Below are 24,728 nucleotides of genomic sequence, written 5' to 3' on the forward strand. Positions count from 1 at the left end.
GGATATGATAGAAAGTAATGCCAAATAAAATTTGTTATGCAGAGAGAAGTACCAATGGAAAGAAAAGGGCCAGGTCACATAGGCCAGTGTTCTTAGGGAAGGTGTCTGAAGTGGGACAACACCAAAAACAACCATTCTGGTTATAGTTCAACAGTGCTACCCAATGAACAGTCATATCTATAAACCAGAAAGAGTTTTATCATTAATGAAAATGTTCTCTATCAGAGCATGCTCAGGAGGACTGGAATTCTACCCTTCCCTCAGATGTGTAAGGCAAAAATGGAGAGGCGCATGCAGTGCTTTGGTTAGTACGGCACAAAATGTGGGAAATATGCAAACGTGGGTTCAGGAGGAAGCATAGTGAAAAGTGCTACGGGGCAGGAAATCTGCTCAACAGAAAATTAAACCAGCATCAGGAAGTAGTGTAACCTCTTCTTTGAAAAAAATTATGCATATGGGGCTTCCCTGGTGGCGCAGTGGTTGGGAGTCCACCTGCTGATGCAGGGGATGTGGGTTCGTGCCCCGGTCAGGGAGGATCCCACATGCCGCGGAGCGGCTGGGCCCGTGAGCCATGGCCGCTGGGCCTGCGCGTCCAGAGCCTGTGTTCCACAGTGGGAGAGGCCACAGCAGTGAGAGGCCCGCGTACCTCAAAAAAAAAAAAAAAAATTATGTGTATGATATTCAATTCTAATTTTCCAAGAGATTGGGTTAAGAAACCAACTCTATGGTTTAAGTATGTTTTCTTTTAAAGGTTTATTAAGTTGTGTGATATAAAAGTTCTTACAGAATTCAAAAGAAAATGGGCTCTTTGGCCATTTGGCCAGACTGGATTGTTGTACTCAATTAAGCACTCCCACCTTGTAAGAGAATTACACGTGCAAACCCTCTGCTATGCCACTTTGTGGTGCTTTGCACTAGTACACAGAGTATTCTTCTCTACCCAGTTGGCCATGTGGCTTGTTTTAACCAACAGACTGAGGACTAACAGTGTACCCATTTCAACTTAAGGCTCTAAGAGGCCTGGAAAGTTTCTGTTCTCCACCAGAAAAGTATGCCTCAGGTAGTGGCTTTTCCTTCTTCAGCACGGGTCCCAGAATGAAGATGTGTGGAACAGACCTGAACTCCTACCTCAGCTTTGGAGTCCAGCCCAGGCCTGCTGGACCCAGCCAACAGTAGCCAAACCACAGTCAACCTGCAGATTCATGAATGTGAAATAAATATTTGTGGTTCTAAGCCACTAAGATTTGGAGGCTGTTATGCAGTATTATTACAACAAAAAACCCAACACATCTTTAGAAATATCCTAATCCACAAATTACTTTGTGGATTTTTACCAGGAAGATCAAAGCCACATAGTACATGTTACCATCTATAGGCATAATTCTACCGAGGCCTGGAATACCAAAGCCCAGAGACAGAAGCAGCCAATTAACAAAAACAGCCAAGAAAGCATCCCTTCCTTCCAGTTGTCATTTACCTCACAACCAATGTGCATGGCTATGGAAGTTTAGCTACAAGGAGGCATCACTTGACACCAAGCATGACTTATGTACACCTTGGTACATTCACCTACAGACTTTGATATTATCTATTGTTATGGTTGAACTGTGTCATACCCCCCCCAAAAAAATGTTGAAGTTGTATCCACTGTAACCCAGGATGTGACCTTATTTGGAAACAGGGTCACTGCAGATGTAATCAGTTAAGAGGAGGTCATACTGGAGTATGGTGGGCCTCTAATCCAATATGACTGGTGTCCTTATAAAAAGATGGCCATGTGAAGATCAAGACACACAGGAAGAACTCCGCGTGAAGACAGAAGCACAGATTAGAGTTAGGCAGCTACAAGCCAAGGAATGCCAAGGACAGCCAGCAAATCACAAGAAGCCAAAAGCAAGAAAGGATTATTTTACAGGCTTCAGAGACATCGTGGCCCTGTCGACACCTTGATTTTAGACTCTACCCTCCAGAATTATAGACAATGAATTCCTGTTGTTTGAGGCTACCCAGTTTTTGGTAATTGTCAGAGCAGCTCTAGGAAACATTCACTTATCTTAAATCTTATATACTATCACTGTTCCAAAAGGATACTACCTCAAAAATATTATTATTTCCCCATCAAGTCTATTCTGCCACTTTCTCATATAATTTAAAGGAAACGTGGGCATATGATTGAGAGCATCGGTAAATATTATTTTGAGTATTACAGCAGAAAGCTCACATAGTTAACATCTGTACCCAGGAGACAATTCAAGCACAGTTTATTGAGTAGATGGACTAAGAACTGACCTGATTATCAGGGAAAATTCTTAACATAAAATGAGTTTTGAAATCTTCTGAGAATGTAGCATCACCATTGTGGCATGCCACTCTTACCACACTTTAGCAATTTTAATCTAACAAACTCATACTGCTACATTTCTCACACACACTTATGCTGTCTTGTACCATTTTCTAATTAATGGCTCCTCATGCCCATATTCCTTTCAATCAGACTGTAAGCTCTCAAAAGGAGTGTCTCATGTTCTACATGTATGAGCAAGTGTGCCTGTGCACGCACGCGCGCACACACACACAGTGACATACATTACAACTTCTAGTTCAGGTTAGACATAGGATTTATGTTTAATAAGTTGACTTTTTATTTGTTATGTCTAAATACATAACAGAAACTGACTTCAGTTATAGAACAATAAGGTCTTACCTTTTATTTCTATTAGTGGTCTCCATTTTCTAAAGTTATATTCCACGTCAATAAAAGCATCCGAGCATAAAATCCTAATACGTATATTTTTCACATAAAAAATGTCTTCTGAACTAATACATGCATTATAAAACATATAACAAAATAGAAGTCATGAAAAGATGATACAGACATTCTAACAATTTCTTCCCATACCCTCAAGGGGCACATGAACCCCGCTGGAGAACCACTGGTCCAAACTATGAGAGCAGATACATGAAAATATTTCCTAGGGTTTGGCCCTTTCTAGGAAACACAAGGCCTATGAGAATCTAAAATATTTACAAACTTTAAACACATTCTCTGGCAAACTCCTGAAACTCTCTTGATCAAACAAGCAATACTTTACAGCTGATGATAGTTGTCCTTGCAACTTGGATTAATCTGTATATTACTGGACCCTAATTGTAAATGCATTTAGTAACTGTGATGTTCTTTGCAATTGAGTCCTTTAGTTTTTAGACTTTAGGAATGAAAATCTATTATCAAAATTTCAGGCAAATATATGTAAGACTGAGAGAACCAAATGATACAACATTCTGATCTTGAAAATAAAAGAATGAGAAAGATGGGCAAAGAGGAAGATGGAACAGAAAACTCATAAACCACCTCCTAAGAATGTTATCAACACAACAACATGCATTCTTCTTGTGTTCCATGTGCATGGATGTGCACAACCATGTGCTAGAAACCTGAAGGGCATAGAGTAGTACAAAACACAACCCCTACCAGCTAACTGTAAGAACAACTAAGTCATAAAGCAAGCTTATATTTAATTTTCAGTACAAGATGCTACCAGAAAACTACTAGAACTAATCAATGAATTTGGTAAAGTAGCAAGATACAAAATTAATGCACAGAAAAATCTTGCATTCCTATACACTAATGATGAAAAATCTGAAAGAGAAATTAAGGAAACACTCCCATTTACCACTGCAACAAAAAGAATAAAATACCTAGGAATAAACCTACCTAAGGAGACAAAAGACCTGTATGCAGAAAACTATAAGACACTGATGAAAGAAATTAAAGATGATACAAACAGATGGAGACATATACCATGTTCTTGGATTGGAAGAATCAATATTGTGAAAATGAGTATACTACCCAAAGCAAACTACAGATTCAGTGCAACCCCTATCAAACTACCAAAGGCATTTTTCACGGAACTAGAACAAAAAATTTCACAATTTGTATGGAAACACAAAAGACCCCGAATAGCCAAAGCAATCCTGAGAAAGAAAAATGGAACTGGAGGAATCAGGCTCCCTGACTTCAGACTATACTACAAAGCTACAGTAATCAAGACAGTATGGTACTGGCACAAAAATAGAAATATAGATCAATGGAATAGGATAGAAAGCCCAGAGATAAACCCACACACATAATAGTCACCTTATCTTTGATAAAGGAGGCAAGAATATACAATGGAGAAAAAGCCTCTTCAATAAGTCACGCTGAGAAAACTGGACACCTACATATAAAAGAATGAAATTAGAACACTTCCTAACACCATACACAAAAATAAACTCAAAATGGATTAAAGACCTAAATTTAAGGCAAGACACTATAAAACTCTATAGGCAGAACACTCTATGACATAAATCAGAGCAAGATCCTTTTTGATCCACCTCCTAGAGAAATGGAAATAAAAACAAAAATAAACAAATGGGACTTAATGAAGCTTAAAAGCTTTTGCACAGCAAAGGAAACCATAAACAAGACGAAAAGACAACCCTCAGAATGGGAGAAAATATTTGCAAACGAAGTAACTGACAAAGGATTAATCTCCAAAGTATACAAGCAGCTCATGCAGCCCAATAACAAAAAAACAAACAACCCAATCTAAAAATAGGCAGAAGACCTAAATAGACATTTCTCCAAGGAAGATATACAGATTGCCAACAAACACATGAAAGGATGCTCAAGAACACTAATCATTAGAGAAATGCAAATCAAAACTACAATGAGGTATCACCTCACACTGGTCAGAATGGCCATCATCAAAAAAACTACTAACAATAATGCTGGAGAGGGTGTGGAGAAAAGGGAACCCTCTTGCACTGTTGGTGGGAATGTAAATTGATTCAGCCACTATGGAGAACAGTATGGAGGTTCCTTAAAAAACTAAAAATAGAATGACTTCAGCAATCCCACTACCTGACATATACCCTGAGAAAACCATAATTCAAAAAGAGTCATGTGGCACAATGTTCATTGCAGCTCTATTTACAATAGCCAGGACATGTAAGCAGCCTAAGTGTCCATCAGCAGATGAATGGATAAAGAAGATGTGGCACATATATACAATGGAATATTACTCAGCCATAAAAATAAACAAAATTGAGTATTTGTAGTGAGGTGGATGGACCTAGAGACTGTCATACAGAGTGAAGTAAGCCAGAAAGAGAAAAACAAATACCATACGCTAACACATATATATGGAATCTAAAAAAAAAAAAGGCTCTGAATAATCTAGGGGCAGGACAGGAATAAAGATACAGATGTAGAGAATGGAGTTGAGGACATGGGGAGGGGGAAGGGTAAGCTGGGCCGAAGTGAGAGAGTGGCATGGACATATATACACTACCAAATGTAAGATAGATAGCTAGTGAGAAGCAGCTACATAGCACAGGGAGATCAGCTCGGTGCTTTGTGCCCACCTAGAGAGGTGGGATAGGGAGGGTAGGAGGGAGATGCAAGAGGGAGGAGATATGGAGATGTATGTATATGTATAGCTGATTCACTTTGTTATAAAGCAGAAACTAACACACCATTGTAAAGCAATTATACTCCAATAAAGATGTAAAAAAAAATTTTGCAGTACAAATAGTTAAGTGTCAAAATAAACTGAAATTAGGGGTAGAGCAGATGTCTTGGAAAGTGTTGATGGAATTAAGTATCAACCTGGTGCAGAATATTGGCTTCAAAAGGAAGAAATGTGTAAGGAAATTCAGATAGAGCGGGCAGCCAAAAGCCTGAAGGCAGGAATTACCCCATGTGCGTGAGGGGTACTGAGGACCCTCTGACCCTACTAAAGTGCCGAGTTTATGCAGGTGAGGAGTGGGAGATACGCCTGAGTGCCTGCAATGTGGAGAGGATACAGTACCATTATCACCTAAGCAACATTCTCTGGCTTAAATTTCCAAGAGAAAGCCACCACCATGAAAATCTCATAAATCATTTCACTTACTCTACTTATTCTTGAAGAACTAGCCTTGGGGCTGATCTATACATAAAACAAGCAAGCAAGCTAAATGCAAGAAAATACCAAGCAGAAGGCGTGTGGGTGAAGATGTGGAGGAAGTGAAATATTAGCAGCTTTGAAAAGAGGAAGAGAGAGTAAAATATGTCAAAATGAATATGCATCTGATAAAGAAAAGTCAAGAATATAAGAATCCTATGATATATTAATTTTACTTACTTCTAACAATTATCATTGTAATATATATGGATAACAAATAAAATGTGAAAATAGAAATTGCCTATGATCCCAGCAATGGAGACAAAAGTCTCAATATTTTATCACTTTCCTGTCTTTTCTTCCATGAAGCTGAATTTTAAAATCAAATTAGGGTCTTTTTGTATGTACAGTTTGGTATACTATCAAAAAAGACTCCATTATTGGATTTGTCTCCAATTTTTACAATATCAACCTTGCTAATAGCTAATACTTATATAGTTGCTTACTCTGTGACAGAATTCCAAGTGCTTTACATATATTAACTTATCTAATTCTCAATACAATGTGAGAGGTGGATACTATTATTATCTTCATTTCACAGATGAGAAAATCAAGGAGAAATTAACTTGCCTAAGTTCACCTAGCTGACAAACGGTGGAAAAGGACTCCAAGCCAGGCAACAGGCTCCAGCATCCCTGCTTTTAACCCATCTACCATACCACCTGCCTTCCAGAGACAATGTGCTCACCACTGAAATTAAGCCTCATCTCTGATTTTTTCAGGATGTACTCAGAACAGAATCACGGGTGCCAAGGGATTCTATGAGTTGAACTGCTCTCCATCAAAGGCATAATACCCCCATATAACCTCTTACCATCTGTGAAAAGGGAAAATGACCCAACTTCATCTTGCCAGCATTGTTATGGACTTTTACAATCTAATTATAGTCTGCATTTATTTGATGCAATGAAGTTGAATATTTTTTCATGTTTTGGCCATTTGTATTTCCTGTTTTGTGAATTTTCTATTCCTGCCGTATAGATTGTTTGTGTCCCCCATCCCCACCGCAAATTCATACGTTGAAAACCTAATGCTCTAGGTGATGGTATGAGGTAGGACCTTCAGGAGGTGATTAGATCATGAGGGATCTACCCTCATGGGATTAGCGCCCTCATGGGATTAGTACCCTCATTAAGGAAGGCCAGAGAGATCCCTAGCCCCTTCTACTAGATGAGGACACAATAAGAAGTCCAAGGTCTACACCCTGAAAGAGGGTTCTCACTAGAACTTGACCATGCTGGCACCCTGATCTTGGACTTCCAGCCTCCAGAAATGTGAGCAGTAAATTTCTGCTGCTTATAAGCCACCCAGTCTATGGAATTCTGTTCTAGCAGCCCAAATGGACTAAAACGATTCCTTCCTAGAATGCTTTTTAAAGAGTTAAAGTGTGTTAAATTGAAATTATTTTAGAAGATATCACAGGGTGGCTAACTAGCTGTTTCAGTAGGAGCCTAGAGCCCGGCAAGTAATATCCCTCGGGGGAGTCACCAGGACCCAGGGCTGAGGGCTCAGCTGTAAATGCCTGGGACCATAAGGATTGAGCAAGCCCTCCCAACAGTTTATAGCCTAAAACTGTGCTTTACAGCATACAGCAGGGGCTGTACCTATTGGATGGCTGGAATAGTCATTACTGCTACTCAAGACACTCAATTCCTCCTATCAACATGTCTGGGGAAACAAATTAGCAAATCTGATGCCTGCTTAGTGAGTTCAGAATTACAGAAGGAAAATGAAAGATTTCAAGGGATCTCACACCTATGGAGCAGTCTTACAGATTTTGCCTATTCTACATGGCTAGTTTGGTTAGTGATCAGAATCATCCACTAGTCAGAGGATTCCACAGGAACAGTGCTGAACAAATGCTATTAAATTCTTACTGGCTAAATTCTCTGTTAATCAGTCAACAGCAATTTATCTCATGTCAGGCACTTCGCAATAAAATCAAGCACATGAGATATCACCTCACACCAGTCAGAATGGCCATCATCAAAAAATCTAGAAACAATAAATGCTGGAGAGGGTGTGGAGAAAAGGGAACACTCTTGCACTGCTGGTGGGAATGTGAATTGGTACAGCCGCTATGGAGAACAGTATGGAGGTTCCTTAAAAAACTACAAATAGAACTACCATATGACCCAGCAATCCCACTACTGGGCATATACCCTGAGAAAACCATAATTCAAAAAGAGTCATGTACCAAAATGTTCATTGCAGCTCTATTTACAATAGCCCGGAGATGGAAACAACCTAACTGTCCATCATCAGATGAATGGATAAAGAAGATGTGGCACATATATACAATGGAATATTACTCAGCCATAAAAAGAAATGAAATTGAGCTATTTGTAATGAGGTGGATAGACCTAGAGTCTGTCATACAGAGTGAAGTAAGTCAGAAGGAGAAAGACAAATACCATATGCTAACACATATATATGGAATTTAAGAAAACAAAATGTCATGAAGAACCTAGGGGTAAGACAGGAATAAAGACACAGACCTACTAGAGAATGGACTTGAGGATATGGGGAGGGGGAAGGGTAAGCTGTGACAAAGCGAGAGAGAGGCATGGACATATATACACTACCAAACATAAGGTTGATAGCTAGTGGGAAGCAGCCGCATAGCACAGGGAGATCAGCTCAGTGCTTTGTGACCGCCTGGAGGGGTGGGATAGGGAGGGTGGGAGGGAGGGAGACGCAAGAGGGAAGGGATGGGGGAACATATGTATATGTATAACTGATTCACTTTGTTATAAAGCAGAAACTAACACACCATTGTAAAGCAATTATACTCCAATAAAAATGTTAAAAAAATAATCAAGCACAGAGGACGCCCTCCAATTACTTGGCTTGGAAAGAAAAATACTATATTCACATACTTAGGAGTCACTTCGTAGGATGGGCCACTATCTCCAGATGGTTCATGTTATCCATCAGGGTTGGTGGTTAATACTTTCAATTTTTAAGAGTAACACCATACTCGGAGGGTTTCACTCCTTTATGTACCAACTACAGGGGCAAACCCAGAGGCAGAGGCAAAAAAAAAAAGCAAAAAAAACCACTCTCTTAGGTGAGGGCCATAATAAATATGAACTTTTTTTTTTAAATGAGTGTTAACACAATGTTTGGAGAGAATTAGTAAAGTAAGGTAGGGATGCTAAAGAAAATGATACAGACACGTATTCTACGGAGGATGGGGGGAGCGGCGTAGAGGAGGGATGAATAGTTAAATAAAAGCTTCAACCTTGGGCTTTTTTTTTTTTTGACCAATCATAGCATGTTATCCAAAATCATAATTAATTTTTACTAGAAAGGCAATTTTGCTATTTATGAGAAATGCCTGTTGCCAGTATGGAAGGCTACTTGGGATACTACATTACATGTGGAAGGCTCCATGAGTTTCTAGAATCTCAACCAAGAATGGCCCCTAGAGATGACACCAGAACTGAGTGTGGCTTGCTAGTGAAAGTAGGAGGACCGAGTGTTCCATGCAGAGGAAACAGCATGGAGAAGAAAAATCATATGCAGCGCATGTGCAGGAAGTGACAAACAGTTCTGTGTTACCAACATAGAGATTCTGAACTTGGGATCCATAAACAAGGACATGTAGGCAAAATGGTGTGTTTCATGTGTGATGAGACCATGAACTTTCATCAGATTTTTTTAAAGGGTCCGTGATTGGGGATGGGGAGGTAAGTTCAGAACAACTGTGAGCCACATGCCTGACAGGGAGGGGCAGGGGACAAGAGGTGAATTCCTCAGGGCCCAGGAGACCAGGCTAAGTAAGACTCATGGTGGACTCCTTCCTGCGCAGGATGGGAATCCTTTAGAAGGCTGAAAAGGGAAGTTTAGAAGGAAGACTGGCTGAAATGTAGGGGAAAGTGAAGTGCAGGCAACAGTCCAAAGCATATGAGGAACCAAACAAGAACAGTGGGAATGGAGAGAAGGCAATTAGAGAAATGATTAGGAGATCAAAGGGGCAGGCTGAATGTTCACATTTGCTTGTATGTGCACAAAATGTCACTGGAGGATTCTCAATTAACTTATAACTCTGGTTGCCAGTGGACAGGGGAAGCAGGTAACTAGGAAAGAGGATGAGAGAGAATCCTTTCAATGTTTACCCATATGTACCTTTTGAATCACATGAAGGTATTGCCTACTACAAAAATAAAACTTTTTAAAAAAAGACTTGGAGGTTACCAGAATGATATGCCTCTATGTAAAAATTTGCCCACATCTCTCTCCAAATCCCCTCCTCAATGTTTCAAGTTGCACTTTTGAATTCAGATTATTTTTACCTCAAAAGCTCCTGGACTGCACCAGTGACTATCCCTTGAGAAGGGCCAGTCTCTCTGTGGACCGGGGTGATAAATGTATGAAAATGAAGTTGACACCGTACAGATGTAAAAAACTATTTACGTGGTTAAATTCAACCAACTTAACAAGTAGTTGTCGAAATACCAGAATGAAGAAAGTCTGATCAATTAACTCAGGGAGCTCAATCTTTTAAATTTTATGGTGAATAAAAGAGGCTCAAGGAAGAATCTCTATGATTTATTAAAACAAAGATGAATCAAATAAATTACTGATGTGAAAGAGGTCAGATGTGAGGTACAGTGTGGTGAGTGTTAAGCTAATTTAGGCTAGCCCTTTGGCTAAAAATGACTTTTTTTAAAAAATTAAATAGAATGAATCTCCTGGTCAATCCAGAACTGACTTAAACTGAATGGTTTTACCAATTTTAAATTAGTCAATAGTAGACATAAATTTAATAGTTAAAAAAAATAAGTGGATCTTAGTTTTGCCAAACTATGTAACATTGTTTTCCATTTGGCTATACAAGCGTAAATATACTAAACTTGCAATAGTTGATCAAAGCATATTTAATGGAACCTATTAAACTTGTTAATCAAAACATACTGTATCCATAGATCAATTCTGCACGTTTCCATTTATTGGTTTTATGTTTTATACTTTTCCTTGTTCTACAAAAGATGTGAGTCAGCTTAATAAATTCAATAAAATGGGAAAATATACTTAGGTTAAAAAAATCAGAAGAAAAAAAAAAAACAAGGTAGAACAGAAATTCAAAACCAAAGGGAAAGTCAGAACATCAATAATACGCCATAGGTTTTTACAGGGTTATTAAAATTAAGTTGTAAATTTGACTCTGTGTTTCCTAGTTGCCAAATCAGAAAGGGAAATATAATCGACTATCTAATTCTATTTTTGCACGATGAAAAATGGACGCTCCATAAGTGTTAAGGGGAAGTAAAGCTTTTCTTTGGCATTTAGAGTTGAATGGAATTTCTTGCAAGAGTCTTCAAGCAGGAGCTGTAGAAGGAACTATTACCTTAATAACCACATCTCTTAAGTAACATAACAGTAGGTTTCTTGTGACTGTCTTTATTAATAGAATGCTTCAGTGTGAGCAGAATTTGGGGGGAGGGGTGCAAAGGATGCAAAACAAGGTAACGAAAGTATACAGTTTCTGAAGATCTGGCTAGACTCCTGGCGTAACACCTAGAATTGGAGGGGCACGGGTGGACATCATGGCCTTTGTTCAGCCAACTCTCTATAAACATTTCTTTCAATTAAGCTTCTGGTCAAATTTATGGGCAGACAATTCATTGTCTCTGGCATTCATTACCATTTTTAAAGGGAGATTAGTATACAACAATTATTCTTCATCCACTAGTTCCCTATATTTGAAATTCAAGGTTATACAAATTTTCTTTTCTATACTTTTTCTGCAACCATAACAATTTTGGTTCTAACATATGTGAATTGAGTGGATCTTACTGGATGTAAACAACAACAACAAAAATCATGGGCTGGGATAAAAAACGGTGGGATAAAAAAGGGACAGTAAGGGACATTTAGTGAGAAAGGAACAGGGGGTTTGGTAATAAAAGCTTAGGAAAGATATAGAAAAGTTAGAGTAAATCTAGGTCTTAGGATTTCATTCCAGTGGTGCATGTGGAGTCAGGGTACCGGGGGGCTCACTTGTCAGGACCCAGGTAGTGAGTCATTCAATTGCAGGGGCGCTACGCATTTGGATGCAGGACACACACAGAAAAATGCCTCTTCCATTCTGACATTAGGAACTGATTTCAAGGTCAAGAGTGCCAGCACAGTCAAGCGCTCGACTTCTCTTTGTCAAATGAACAAATAAGTGTTTATTATCTGCAACAAAGTAAAGAGAGTTTACTGTAACCACAGAGGAGGGCTCTTTTGAGAAGTTTAAAGTGAGCAAGGAAGAACCATATAAATTAACTGCTCAATATCCTTGACTACAAATATAAGATGTGTAAAATGTAATTATCTTTATTTCATGGGAGAATTTTTGCTCTGTTTGAATAAATCATAACATATTTTTCATAAGCTCCCTCCCACTGCTGGTTCCCCCAATCTCACTACCTTTTACATAAAAGTGTTATTTCCTCACCATCTAGGAAGAGCCCAAGTAGGCTGGAGAAGCAATAGTAATAAACTAGGGCTTACCATAGTTTTGTGAAAATAAGTCTTTTGGGTAATATGTAGTGAGGATGGTGAAGAGGTATTAAAATGACAAAAGAGAAAGAAAGAAAATAAGTGACTGGACCACTCCCAGATAATTCTGTTAAACAAAGTGATTGAAAAAAGGTTAATACTGACTCAGAAAACTTACATAACAGGAAAATAAAAACAAAACAGGAAATATTGTATCACAGTGCAAAAATAAAGCAAATGAAATGTGATGCAGTTATCCTTATTTCAAGATAACATAAGATTTAAAAGCAGAGAGGCACCAAACCTTCCAAACCTGCAATGTCACAACCGCCCTGGGTGTCAAACTTGAAAACTGATATGTTTATATACTGAGGAAAACCATGCAGTTGAAAATGTGTATCTATACCATGTATTTTGAATCATTTAGGAATCACAGACACTTCTAAATGCTTTATTTCCACTTTTACCTGTAATAAATACATTATAATTAGGTCAACCACAACAACTCAACTCTAAAATGAGTTAATATGTCACTTATTAACCAAATCATTGTTACCTCTGGAGTAACCTAGAATTTCCTTTAAACATGAATTGTACTTTTTAATTGTGTTTTAGAGTTTAATTAAAATAAGTTTGATTACCAATTAGAAAAAAAATTGCAAGCTTAGAAATGAAATTAGCTTATATTAAGAGTTGGGGAGAATTACCTTATTTAATAACACATTAAAGAAGGATAACATATGGTCTTAAAAATGTCAAAATTCAACTTAAATGCTGGGATAACCGAATTTGACTATTTATACAAAGAAGTAATTTTTAAAATCCAGTTAAACTTCAAAGGCCACAGGAAAACACATTTTAATCCTAACTTGTCTTTAGATGAAGCTTGAAACACAGTTCATTCAACAAATAACTAATGAGCGCCCACTATTCATCCGACTAGGGGATTACAGGACTGAACAAGACGAAGACACTGTCCTCCTGGAGTTTACACCGGTTCATTTTCCAAAGCTCTAAACCTTAATACGTTAATAAAACTGGCGCTTACAATGATCCACTTTCCAAAACTCTAAACCTTATTGCTTAATACGAAATTTAAAAATGATAGCCTGTGAAGAGATAATCTTCCGCAGAAGCTCTGATGTATGAACTTTACACTTGGGAGAGAAGAAGGAATTTATAACCAGTTTCTCAGAAATACAGACCTTATTAACCTCTATCTAGTTGGAAGCTAGGCTGCGCCCAAGGCTGCCTCTGCTGGCCGACTCCGTGCATCCTTCCAGCAGATTCTCAACTCCCTACACCTGTATCAAACTTGCCACGCTCTTCACGAAAGCCGAAGGCTCCCAAGTAGGCAGCACAAGAATTCCTCAGCCTCATCTATCTCTTGAATATTTGACTCCTAGAGGAGCCTTCTCTAACTGGCCCTAAAATGTTGACTGTAAGGGTTGGAGACATCAATTTTATATATCAGCCTGCCAACTCTGAAATACACAAAAATCCACAGTGGCTTCTCTATGCCGCTGAAATAACGCTATGTGTGGCTACATATTGAGAGAGAACAGGAAGAACGCATCTGTTCATCAAGCCGAAAAAAATACGGTGACATATTTCCACCTGAGCTGCTGAAAATTCAACGGTATTTCTCCCTTCACCCCCCAATAATCCACACAGCAACACATCCTCTCCACCCCTGCCCGAAGCGCGCACCCCACCGGGCCCAGGGTGTGGGCGGGGAAGGGTCAAGCTCTCCTTCGCCACAACTGGGCCTCCCGAGCTCAAGAAGAGGTTGTCAGGTTAACAGGGGGCTGCGCCCAGCGCCATTAGGACACCTCCGAGCGCAGCACGGAGCTCCAGCGGGAGGCAAGTTTGGCGGGTCCTGGCCCCGGCCCCCCGCCCCTACACAGCGGCAGCATCAGCAGCGGGCGGCTGCGAGGGCTAGTCCCCGCCTCACCTACTTACCTACAGGGCGGGGGCGCCGGCTCTTCGGGTCCGGGAAAAAGGGAGCCGGTGCACGCATTTCTGGGAGCGGTGGCCTCTGCCGCTCGGCGCCTGGGAGCGCATCCTCCAGGGTGGGTGGGAGGAGGGGTCGGGGGAGGACCTTGCGGTGACGCGGTTCTGGGGCAGGAGGGAGGAGCGCCCAGGCGCGTGCCCCGGGGGACCGGCGTCCGGTGCTACTGGACGCGGCCGCCGCGGGGACTCCTCAGGCCTTTCCCCAGGCGCGGTGCCTAGCCAACCCTGCAGATGCACCCGCGGTCAGGACATCGGCCACGACAGGCTGCCGGGCCCGGCCGGAGGCGGGGAGCAGCGGGTGGCGCGACGCGGTGCAGACGCCCACCTCTAGCTCCGCCCGGCCCGCGCCACGCTCTGCGGCCCTCCGCTGCGGCGGGGGCCGGGGAGCTCGGCGGCTCCGCTCGGCCGCTCGGGCTGCAGCTGCGGCGTCCTCCCTGCCCCGGCGACCTCCGAGCTGGCGGTCTGGGCAGCCGCGCCACCCCTTGGCGGCTGCAGCCTCCGCTGCCCCGGCGCAGCCCCAGCCCGAGCCCGGCGGCTCCGCCCCGGAGAGCTGCGCGCGAGGCCTCCGCAGGCCTCAGCCCTTTGTGACGCCTCCCGGGAGCAAGCTCGTTGCGACTACGGCGGTCGGACGCCCGGCGGCTAAGCCTGAGAGGGTCTTCTTACCTCTCCCCGGGCAGCATCTCCTACAGCTGGCTCGCTGTGGCCACCACTGTTCGTGGGAATAAGGCTCTGAGAGCAGAGCTGGAGTTAAAAGAGTGTCTCCCCGAGCTTTAAAGCCTTGAGTTTCCTTCCAGTTCGGGGACCACTGGTCACAATAAATTCATCCTTCTGTCCTTAACGGCGTTGTGTTTCTCAAAGGGGCCCACCATCTCCTTCCCCGTCCCGCTCTCATCCTAGGCACAGCATCCCGGATGCTGCCAAGTTGCTATCATTACAGCAATAGGGACGTAGCAATTGAGCCCTCCAGGACGACTCTTGGCAAAGAACCGAGAGAGCCTGGGTTGGGAAGATTTGCATCACCTGCGGGGCAGTGCCTGTGAGCTTCCCATCCCCATCTGGGAGCTGTTCCTTCTACGGTCCCATGACCAGCACTGCAAGATGACTAGGAGGATTTGGCCGTGAGGTTTACCCTTCCGCACAGAAAACAACTTCATGGTGGAGCCTGCAGCTGGTACGATAACATTGGTGTGTCACAGGCCAGACACACAGGCACACTAGATAGCGGCCTCCTCTGGCTTGTTGATGCTGCTTAAGCTGTAACAGCCTCTCGTGGAAGACTCAGGGAAGCATTTAACAGTGATGGCTTTGGGATTTCAGTCGCAAGTGGTCATGCTATATAATCTTGCAAAATATGGAATAATCGCCCCTGATATACTGAGCATGTATAAAATTGGACCTCAGGTTTACATCTTTCTTGTTTGAATGTGAAAAACTGGGTATTTTACTCTTTTTTCTTTAGGCATTCATTATGTTATTTGCAAATTATTTCCAAGGGAAAATTAGGCTTCTAAGGTATAAAGAGCTGATTTCATTGAATCAGAAGAACATGGTTTGGGATCACCAGAGAAAGTGAGCTGCTCTCACACTTCTTTGATGATTTTGAAATCTAAGATGAATTTTTTAAAAACAGACAAAGAAGAGACATGTTCCATAGCAGTACAAATTGTGATAAAATTGCTAAGATTTTTTGAGATTTTTGTTTGTTTGTTTTTGTGGCACGCGGCCTCTCACTGTTGTGGCCTCTCCCGTTGCGGAGCACAGGCTCTGGACGCGCAGGATCAGCGGCCATGGCTCACGGGCCCAGCCGCTCCGCGGCATGTGGAATCTTCCCGGACCAGGGCACGAACCCGTGTTCTCTGCATTGGCAGGCGGACTCTCAACCACTGCACCACCAGGGAAGCCCTGAGATGAGTTCTTTTAAGTAAAGTGGACATCCAGTGGGGAGCAGGGTAGGAGCTGCATTGTGTATGGATCAGGAAACACAGGACACATGACTTGGTTACTTCCAGAGACCCTGATTTGATCTAGAGCCCCAGTTTATTTTCAAAAGTACCTATTATTATTCATCATATCTAGCCCCATATTCAAAACGAATTGACTATAAGAATCTATATGTATATATGTGATGAATAAGTGACAAAACAAAGTCACTTAACGAGAATTTGGCAGTTGCTAAGTCTCACATTTGTAAAGAGGTCTGCTTTAGACTGTAGTTTCTGCATGAAATGTCCATTGAGTTGCAATTCTTGACTATTTCCATCCTTTCACCACCAAGAGTTCCCTTTTGTTTTTCTCTCTATGGACCCCAGATTTTGTCAAGAAAAAATTAATCAGTGATCTTTTTTATTAGGCAAAGATATAACTATGTGTTTTAAAAGTAGTAACCATCAATTATAAATGGTTTGTCAGCCTTTGAAAAACATGGCTTATAATTTTAAGGATCCTCTTTACTGACTTCATGAACTGCTCTAGGACTGCAGGCTGTATCATATGCTTATAACATTTTATTACAATGAAAGTCACAGTAGAATAAAGATTTCTGCTCTACAGTTTAAAGAGGGAGAAAATTCCCCCTTAATGATTGTTCATTTATTCTTTTTCATTAACTCAGCATTTACTGATTTGCCTAGGCCTTGTCTTTATAGAGAAATCCAAAGAAATGAAACCATTTCCCTATCCTCTAGATCTGTGCTGTCCAATACAGTACCCACTAGCCACATGTGGTCATTTAAATTTAAACTAAATTAAATTTAAAATGTAGTTTTTCATTTCACTAGCCACATTTCAAGTGCTAAAGAGCCACACGTGGCTAGAGACTACTCATTGCACAGCATGGAATAGAACATTTCCATTATGGCCAGAAATTCTTCTGGATAGCACTGCTCTAACTAGAAGGTGAAATTTTAATTGGGAGAATAAGATATAGTATCTAAAGTTATTTGGGAAATCTTAGTACACTACAGATCAAACCTCATTAGAATGTGTACTTTTTAAGAACAGGGTAATCTCTAAGAGTTCGGGCTCTGGCTTCAGACTGTGGCTCCATCACATGCTGACCTTGGGTAAATTACTTAACCTCTGTATCTGTAAAAGGGGGATGATAATAGTACCAAATTTCAGGGTGGATATAGGGATTAAATGAGATAATCTGTGAATGATGCTTAGGCTAAAGTCTAGAACGTGACATTCAAGAAAAGTTAGGTATTTTTATAGCAATATACATTATTATAATAAAGGTTTTCTTTTTAAAAAATTGTATCCTTAGCACCCCTCACTGTACTTAGCTAATAGAAAGTGCTTGGTAAATGCTGAGTTGATGAAAAATTGTAATGCTACACTGATTTTATGGATATGAGGGCCTCTATTAAAAATGAAAACTGATCTTTCTATCTCTGTTGAAGGGTAGAGGCCATTTTAGGGCAATTTAGGCAGAATTGTCATCTCGCTTTTTCTGGGGTAAAGAACCCTGTATGATGAGACTTTGGGGGTAGACAGAGGGAAGCAGAAAGTCCTTCAGCTCTTAAAGGAAAAAAAGAGGGTCACTTGCCCTCCTTTTTTTTGCTCCTCAGGGCAGGAATTGGATAGTGGGAGACAACTGGATCCCTGAGTTCAGAAATCAGGTGTTCACCCAAGGGACATCCTGAAGGAGGTGGGTAGGAATTCCACATCTTTGGGAACATCACCAAATAACAGCAACCATTATTGCAAATGTGTTCTGTATTTTTCTTACATATCTATCCAAGAATAATTTTGTAATGAAGTATGGCTAGTATGTCTGCTTCTAACCACAGCACTGGTAACCTCTCATGAAACTGGAGTTCCAGAAACACTGGCAAATACTGCTGCAACACCTTGTCAAAATGAAAGTTCCCTGGTAAGTAATGAGCTCACAACTACGAAAGAATTGAAACTTCTTTGGGAGTTTTCTCTGTAAAGATGTTGAAGAGGAGATTTTTGTACTGGTTGGTGCGTTTAATCTACCAGCACCAAGAAAGTTCATTCTCTAGTGGTTAAACCCATCTTGCTTTTCCTAGCACAAAGAGAAACACACCTCCTTGCACACACCTGACGTAGGCTAGTTGAGACACAGGAGTTCCATGGGAGGAAACACTGATGACATCTTGGAGGTCTGTGGGGAGCCATCCTGCACCTAAAGAGGCAGAATAGAGTACACTATTTAATAGTGTTGAAGGCAGTAGCTCATTTTCCTAATGGGGGTCATTGGTCCGGAACATCTTAGATACCATCTTGAGTTTTGAGAGGAATGTAAATAGGTTCTTTTGTGGATAGGCCCAGGTTCAGTGCTTCTCTCGGCTTGTTATGAAGAAGAGGTAGAAATCTTGTCTAAAGAGGAGGTAGAAATTTCCTTGTCATTTGAAAAGAGAAAGATCCTGCCAGAGTGTATTGAGAAAGAAGTACTGACATATATAGGAACGGATTGCTGTCTGGGTGCCTGTTAGTAGGTAGAACTTATGGCTGCTTATTTAGAATAAGCCTCCCCCAAAATTTGTCCTTTTCTTTTATTCACAGTTAATTAAAAAGTATCTACCCTTGGACAGTTTCTGCTGCCTTATTTCTGCTAAAAATAGTCTATTCAATAGCTTGAGAATTCTTTTTTTTAATAATTTCTGAAAAACTTATTTAAATAATCTAGTGCTAAGATACTGTGCTAAGATATAATTTAAAATGTTGAAATGAATCCCTAAACTCAAAGTGATGTTAAGTGGTGATTGTTTACTAGACTTATTTGAGTGAAAGAAAATTACAGTGCAATAAGCTGAAAAGGGAGTTTTTCGAAGGAAATAGAGATTCACAGAAACTTGCAAAAAAATGTACAGGGAAGTCCCAGGTTTTCCCCCAGTTATCTCCCAAAGATAACATTTTGCATAACTACAGTAAATATCAAAACCAGAAAATGACATTGGTATGATCTTTAGAGCTCATTGAGATTTCACTAGTTTTACACATATTCTTGCCTGTGTGTGTGTGATTTCTATGCAATTTTATCACCGGTATAGATTCATCTACCACCACCACGATAAGCTACAGTGGCGGTCCCCAACCTTTTTGGCACCAGGGACCGGTTTCATGGAAGACAATTTTTCCACGGACCAGGTGGGAGTGGGGGAGGAGATGGTTCAGTGGTAATGTGAGCGATGGGGGGCCGTGGGGAGCGGCAGATGAAGCTCCACTGTCTGCAGCTCACCTCCTGCTGTGCGGCCCGGTTCCTAACAGGGGGGTTGGGGACCCCCGAGCTACAGGACTGCTGTATCACTCCTACAAAGGTACCACACCTACCCTTTTACAGTCACCTCCATCCTCCTCCCCACCCCATCTAATTCCTGTCAATCACTAATATGTTCTCATCTCTATCATTTCAAAAATTCTAGATAAATGGAATCATACAGTGTATAACCTTTTGGATTGGCTTTTTTTTTTAATTCAGCATAATTCCCTTGGGATCTATCCAAGTTGTTATATGTATCAATAGTTTGTTCTTTTTTTTGAGAAATATTCCATGGTATGTGTGTACCACAGTTTAACCATTCACCCACTGAAGGATGTTTCCGTTGTTTCCAGTTTAGGTTATTATGAATAAAGCTACTATAAACATTCATGTGCAGATTTTATGTGAACATAAATTTTCATTTTTCTGGTATAAATGCCTAAGGGTACAATTGATGGGTGCATAATTAGTTTTATAAGAAACTGCCAAACTATTTTCCAGAGTGGCTGTACGATTTTACATTCCTATCAGCAAAGTATGTGTGATAAATAACATGTTTTTAATGTATTAAATGAACTTATTAAATTGAAGTATAGTCAAACGTTTCTTTTACTATCCACTACTCTACTGACTGTAATTGCTTGTTTACTTGAACCCTGCCAGACTAAACTTCAAGATCAGGCATCCTGTGCCTAACATAGTGACTTACATATAATAGACAGTCAATAAATATTTGTTCAGCAAATGAACAAATTAATGAACAGAAGAAGAATAGCTGAGTCAGGTTGAAATCAAGTTGAAAAGTTAAATTGCCCATAAATTATAACTAGAACTGAATTTGAATTGGATGCCATGATTTTTCTTCCAATATATAACATTTTCAAGTCAGAAATTGGCAGTCCATAAGGTAAGTCATTTGTGGGTCAGTTAATAAAAACTAAATGCCAATTATGTGGCACCAAGGTTATTTGTTGTAGTACTTTGTTAACAGCAAAAAATTGAAAATAATCTAAATGACCAATGATATAAAACTACTTTAATAAAATATGTATACAATGGAATACCATGCAGTTATCAAAAATAATGAAAAAACTCTTTATGTAAAGAATGGACATGCTTCAAAAGAAATTAATTTAAAAAAAGTTTACAGAAGAGTATGTAGAGTATGCCCCTTCTCATGTGAAATTGTAAACAAGGAAATTAAAAGAGAAAAGATACATGCATAAAGATGTTAATTCTCCATAAATCAGTTTACAAAGTAGAGGGTGTGCCTGTACCATCTTATGCTAGAAAGTAAAGAAATGCTTAAAAATTTATAGGGACATGTCAAAAGAATACGGGAGCCAGCTTAAAGGGACTCCTTCTGGCCATATTTGGAACAATTTAAGTATTAATAATGACAGCAGTAGATTATAACACATTGACTAAAACCACAAAAATAAAAAAAGAATATGAGTCCAAACTGATATTTTAAAATTAAATAAAGAATAAAAAGAGGGAGGACAGAAAGGAAAGTTCTTTACATGTGAATGATAAAATAACACCGTTCTGCAGTCAACATAGTAGTAATTGATTCAGGCAAGCATCATCGGTGGATGCTAAAACCACTGGGTGAAGTTTTGCGGGGGAACAGAAAATTCATACACTTTCAAAGTATTACTTCCATGGTGATATTTGCTTTTTTTTGATATTTGTTAATTACAAGTGCAAAGGGTAACTTTAAAATGGAGAAATATGGCAGACACCTTCACCAAATGATCAGACTTACTGTGTTTGTTTCCTATTGGTGCTGTAAAAGAACCACCACAAACTTAGTGGCTTACAATAGCACAAATTTATTATCTTACGGTTCTGTAGTCCAGAATTCTGACATGGCTCAGAATCTAGGTGTTGGCAGAGATGCTTTCTTTCTGGAGGCTCTGAGGGAGAACACTTTCCTTGCCTTTTTCAGTTTCTAGAGGCTCCTTGCATTCCTTAGCCCATGGTCCCCTTCCTCCATCTTCAAAGCCAGTTAAACGCTGGTAGAGTCTTCCTGGGATCACATCACTGGGACTCCAACTCTCCAGTCTCCCTCCTTGACTGAAAAGGACCCCTGTGATGATTTCTGGCCCACCCAGATAATCCAGGATAATCTCTCTCTCAAAATCCTTAATTTAAACACATCTGCAAAATTCCTGCTGCCATGTGAAGTAATATTCATATATTCTGGAGATTAGGACAGGTACATCTCTGTGGGAGCCATTATTCTGCCGACCACACTTACCATTAGAGATAACACAATACATCAGCATCATTTGAATTATGATATAATGCACTGAGAAGGACATATCACTTAAGGTAGTTTTCCTGACAAGAGAAATATTTGTCTAAATTGAGGGACTTTCTGAAGCAAATGTCCTCCACTATTCAATGCTGTTAAAAAAAAAAAAAATTGGGGAATTGTTTCAGATTAAAGGAAGGAGACTACAGAAACTTGGCAATTAAATGCAGTGTATAATCCTTGAATGGATCCTGGATAAAAATGAAAAGGTATAAAAGGTGTTAGGACAATTGAAAAATTTGACTATGAACTGTATCATAAATAATATTGTATTAAATTTAAATTTTCTAAGTGTGATAATTGTATTGCTTGTTCTTAGGAAATATATGGTATAGTTTTTCGAAGTAAAGTATCATGGTGTCTGCAACTAACCTCAAATGGTTCAGAAAAAAGATCAAGAGAAAGCAAATATGGCAAAATATTGACCACTGGTAAATCTAGTTTAGTACTATAAAATAGAAATATAATGCAAGCCATATGTATATCAATAATTTTAAATTTTCTAGTAGCTAGGTTAAAAACAAAAAAGTGAAATTAATTTTAATATTTTAACTCATATTCAATTAGCATTTAAACTGTAATCAATGTAAAAATTATTAATGAGATATTTTACATTTTTTCATACTAAGGCTTAAAAATCCAGTATGCATGCAACACTTATAGAACACCTAAACTCTTACTAGCCACATTTCAGTGCACAAAAGTCACACGGTGGATGCTGGTACTACTAAATTAGCACAGGTCTAGATGAAGGATATATGTGCGTTCATTGTTCTATACTTGGAGTTTTCTGTAGGTTTGGAATGTTTCAAGATAAAAAGTTGGGGAAAAAAGAAATAGATATTTCTAGGAAATAAAAAATAAAATAAATAAAATTTAAAATAGCATAGACAATTTCTAGGAGGATACAGAAGAAACTGTTAACACTGGTCAACTCTGGGAAGAAGAAATTAAGAGTGATAAAAGAGGAATGATGGTTCTCGCTGTACCCTTTCGCACCTTTTGTAAAAGACTGTGACTAAACCTATTAAAACAAATTTAAATTATTCTAAAAGTAATATCTGCTTTATCTTTTAATTCAAAACCAGATGCTCTTTCTTGCTAAGCTCTGAAAACCCCCAGCTGAGAGGTAAAAGTTCCACCTACTGCACTCGATTTCCTAAAAATTCCTTGATATAGGAAAGGGGTGTGGGTCCCATCTAAAATATAGTAATTGTTTAGAAATTTCTTCTGGTGATGTTTCCATCTTTACTTATTAGTCTTAATAAGTCATTTTAATCTTCCTGCTTGCATATTATTAAATAACTTTAGATAAGTTTTATCAGTAATCTAAATTCCATTTCTGAGTTGCTGAATACAAGAAAAATATTCTAGCTCAGGCTCACCTAAATTCTAGGTGATGGACGAAGGCTGTAATTCACAATGGCGCCGGAGGTTGTGCGCAAGTTCATTACAAATTTGTATCTGTTTTACTTAAGCCTCCTTCCATCTTGCAGCGGAGCGGGGTCTCTAGGGTTACATTTGTCCAACTGTAACGGTTGGCGCTTTCAAAGCTGAGTTACATCCTATTGTCTTCTGCTCCTATTTCATGAGGGCTTCCGAACTGAGGCTGGGCTGGAAGGTTTCTTGACTCCTTTGGTAATTGCATCATTTCCTGGCCGTTTCTCATACATAATGCGGAGAAAGGAAGCACTTGCCCAGAGAATAACAGTTTGAAAACCAGGAGGATAATGGAAACAGCGCATTTTAACGGTTTACTCAGATCCGGGTGCAGATGCCTCGGTTCTTCACTAAGCAAATTACCCACAGCCCCCTCAGCTTCGTTAATCTGACTCTCAAATAAGTAAATTAAGTAGTCGCGTCCTAAAGGCCACGAGGCCCTTCATCACCCACACTTAGAGAGAATCTGCTCTGTGCCAGGCTCTACACCGGGAAACGCTCTCCGCCCGTGGCAATCTTACCGTTAGATTTAGTAAAATGTTTAGTGGGATTTAACATCTGCGTGAGAGGGAAAGACAGAAAGACATACACAGAGAGAGAAAGAGGTTAGATTTAGAAAGAGCAGCTAGATGATTGTGAAAATGATAAAGCAAATTGCAAGGTTCTGGACAGTACTTTAACATTGTCTAGGTATAGATATTTACATGTTACATAATTAGGATGAAATCCCAGGACGTCTTTTCCAGCATGGCAGTCGGAACAGGATTCGATTTGGAGGATCCAGCCTTTCCCCTTAGGAGCCGCCGCGGAGATCGCCTGAGAGCGCAGAGCATTTGCCGGGTTTAGGCAAGTGAGGAAATTCTTCATTTCTTCTTCCCAGAGTTAACCAGTGTCAACAGTTTCTCCCGTATCCTCCTAGAAATTGTCTATGCTATTTTAATTTTATTTATTTTATTTTTTATTTCCTAGAAATATCTATTTCTTTTTTCCCCAACTTTTTATCTTGAAACATTGCAAACCTACAGAAACCCAAAACAGGAACGAAGTGGGCAGGGCTTAGAGGCAACAATCTCTTTTTCTATTGGCCAGGTTTACGTAGCTATTTCTAAAGGAACAAATACACCGAGAGAGAGAATTCACCAAGCTCCCTGGTGGTCTAGTGGTTAGGATTCGGCGCTCTCACCGCCGCGGCCCGGGTTCGATTCCCGGTCAGGGAAGTTACTTTTCTTGCTTGCAAATGAGTTATGAT

At 40.0% G+C, this 24,728-nt stretch overlaps 1 protein-coding gene across 4 annotated transcripts in view; it reads right to left on the reverse strand.

Moving 5' to 3' along the window:
* NCOA7 (nuclear receptor coactivator 7) overlaps positions 1-24,474 on the reverse strand; it is a 152,086-nt gene extending 127,612 nt beyond the window's left edge. For 2 of the 4 annotated variants that reach the window (XM_082633323.1, XM_082633320.1), the window contains exon 1: positions 14,442-14,995. The gene's annotated coding sequence lies outside the window, so the exon portion shown is untranslated. Of the gene's footprint in view, positions 1-14,441; positions 14,996-15,155; positions 15,413-18,557; positions 18,643-24,183 lie in introns of those variants that run through there. The other 2 variants (XM_082633321.1, XM_082633322.1) reach the window with 2 other exon arrangements.
* Positions 24,475-24,728: the final 254 nt, after the last annotated feature.

The sequence above is a fragment of the Mesoplodon mirus genome (assembly GCF_964341445.2).
Source record: "Mesoplodon mirus genome assembly, chromosome: 10".
Classification (NCBI taxonomy): Eukaryota; Metazoa; Chordata; class Mammalia; order Artiodactyla; family Ziphiidae; genus Mesoplodon; species Mesoplodon mirus.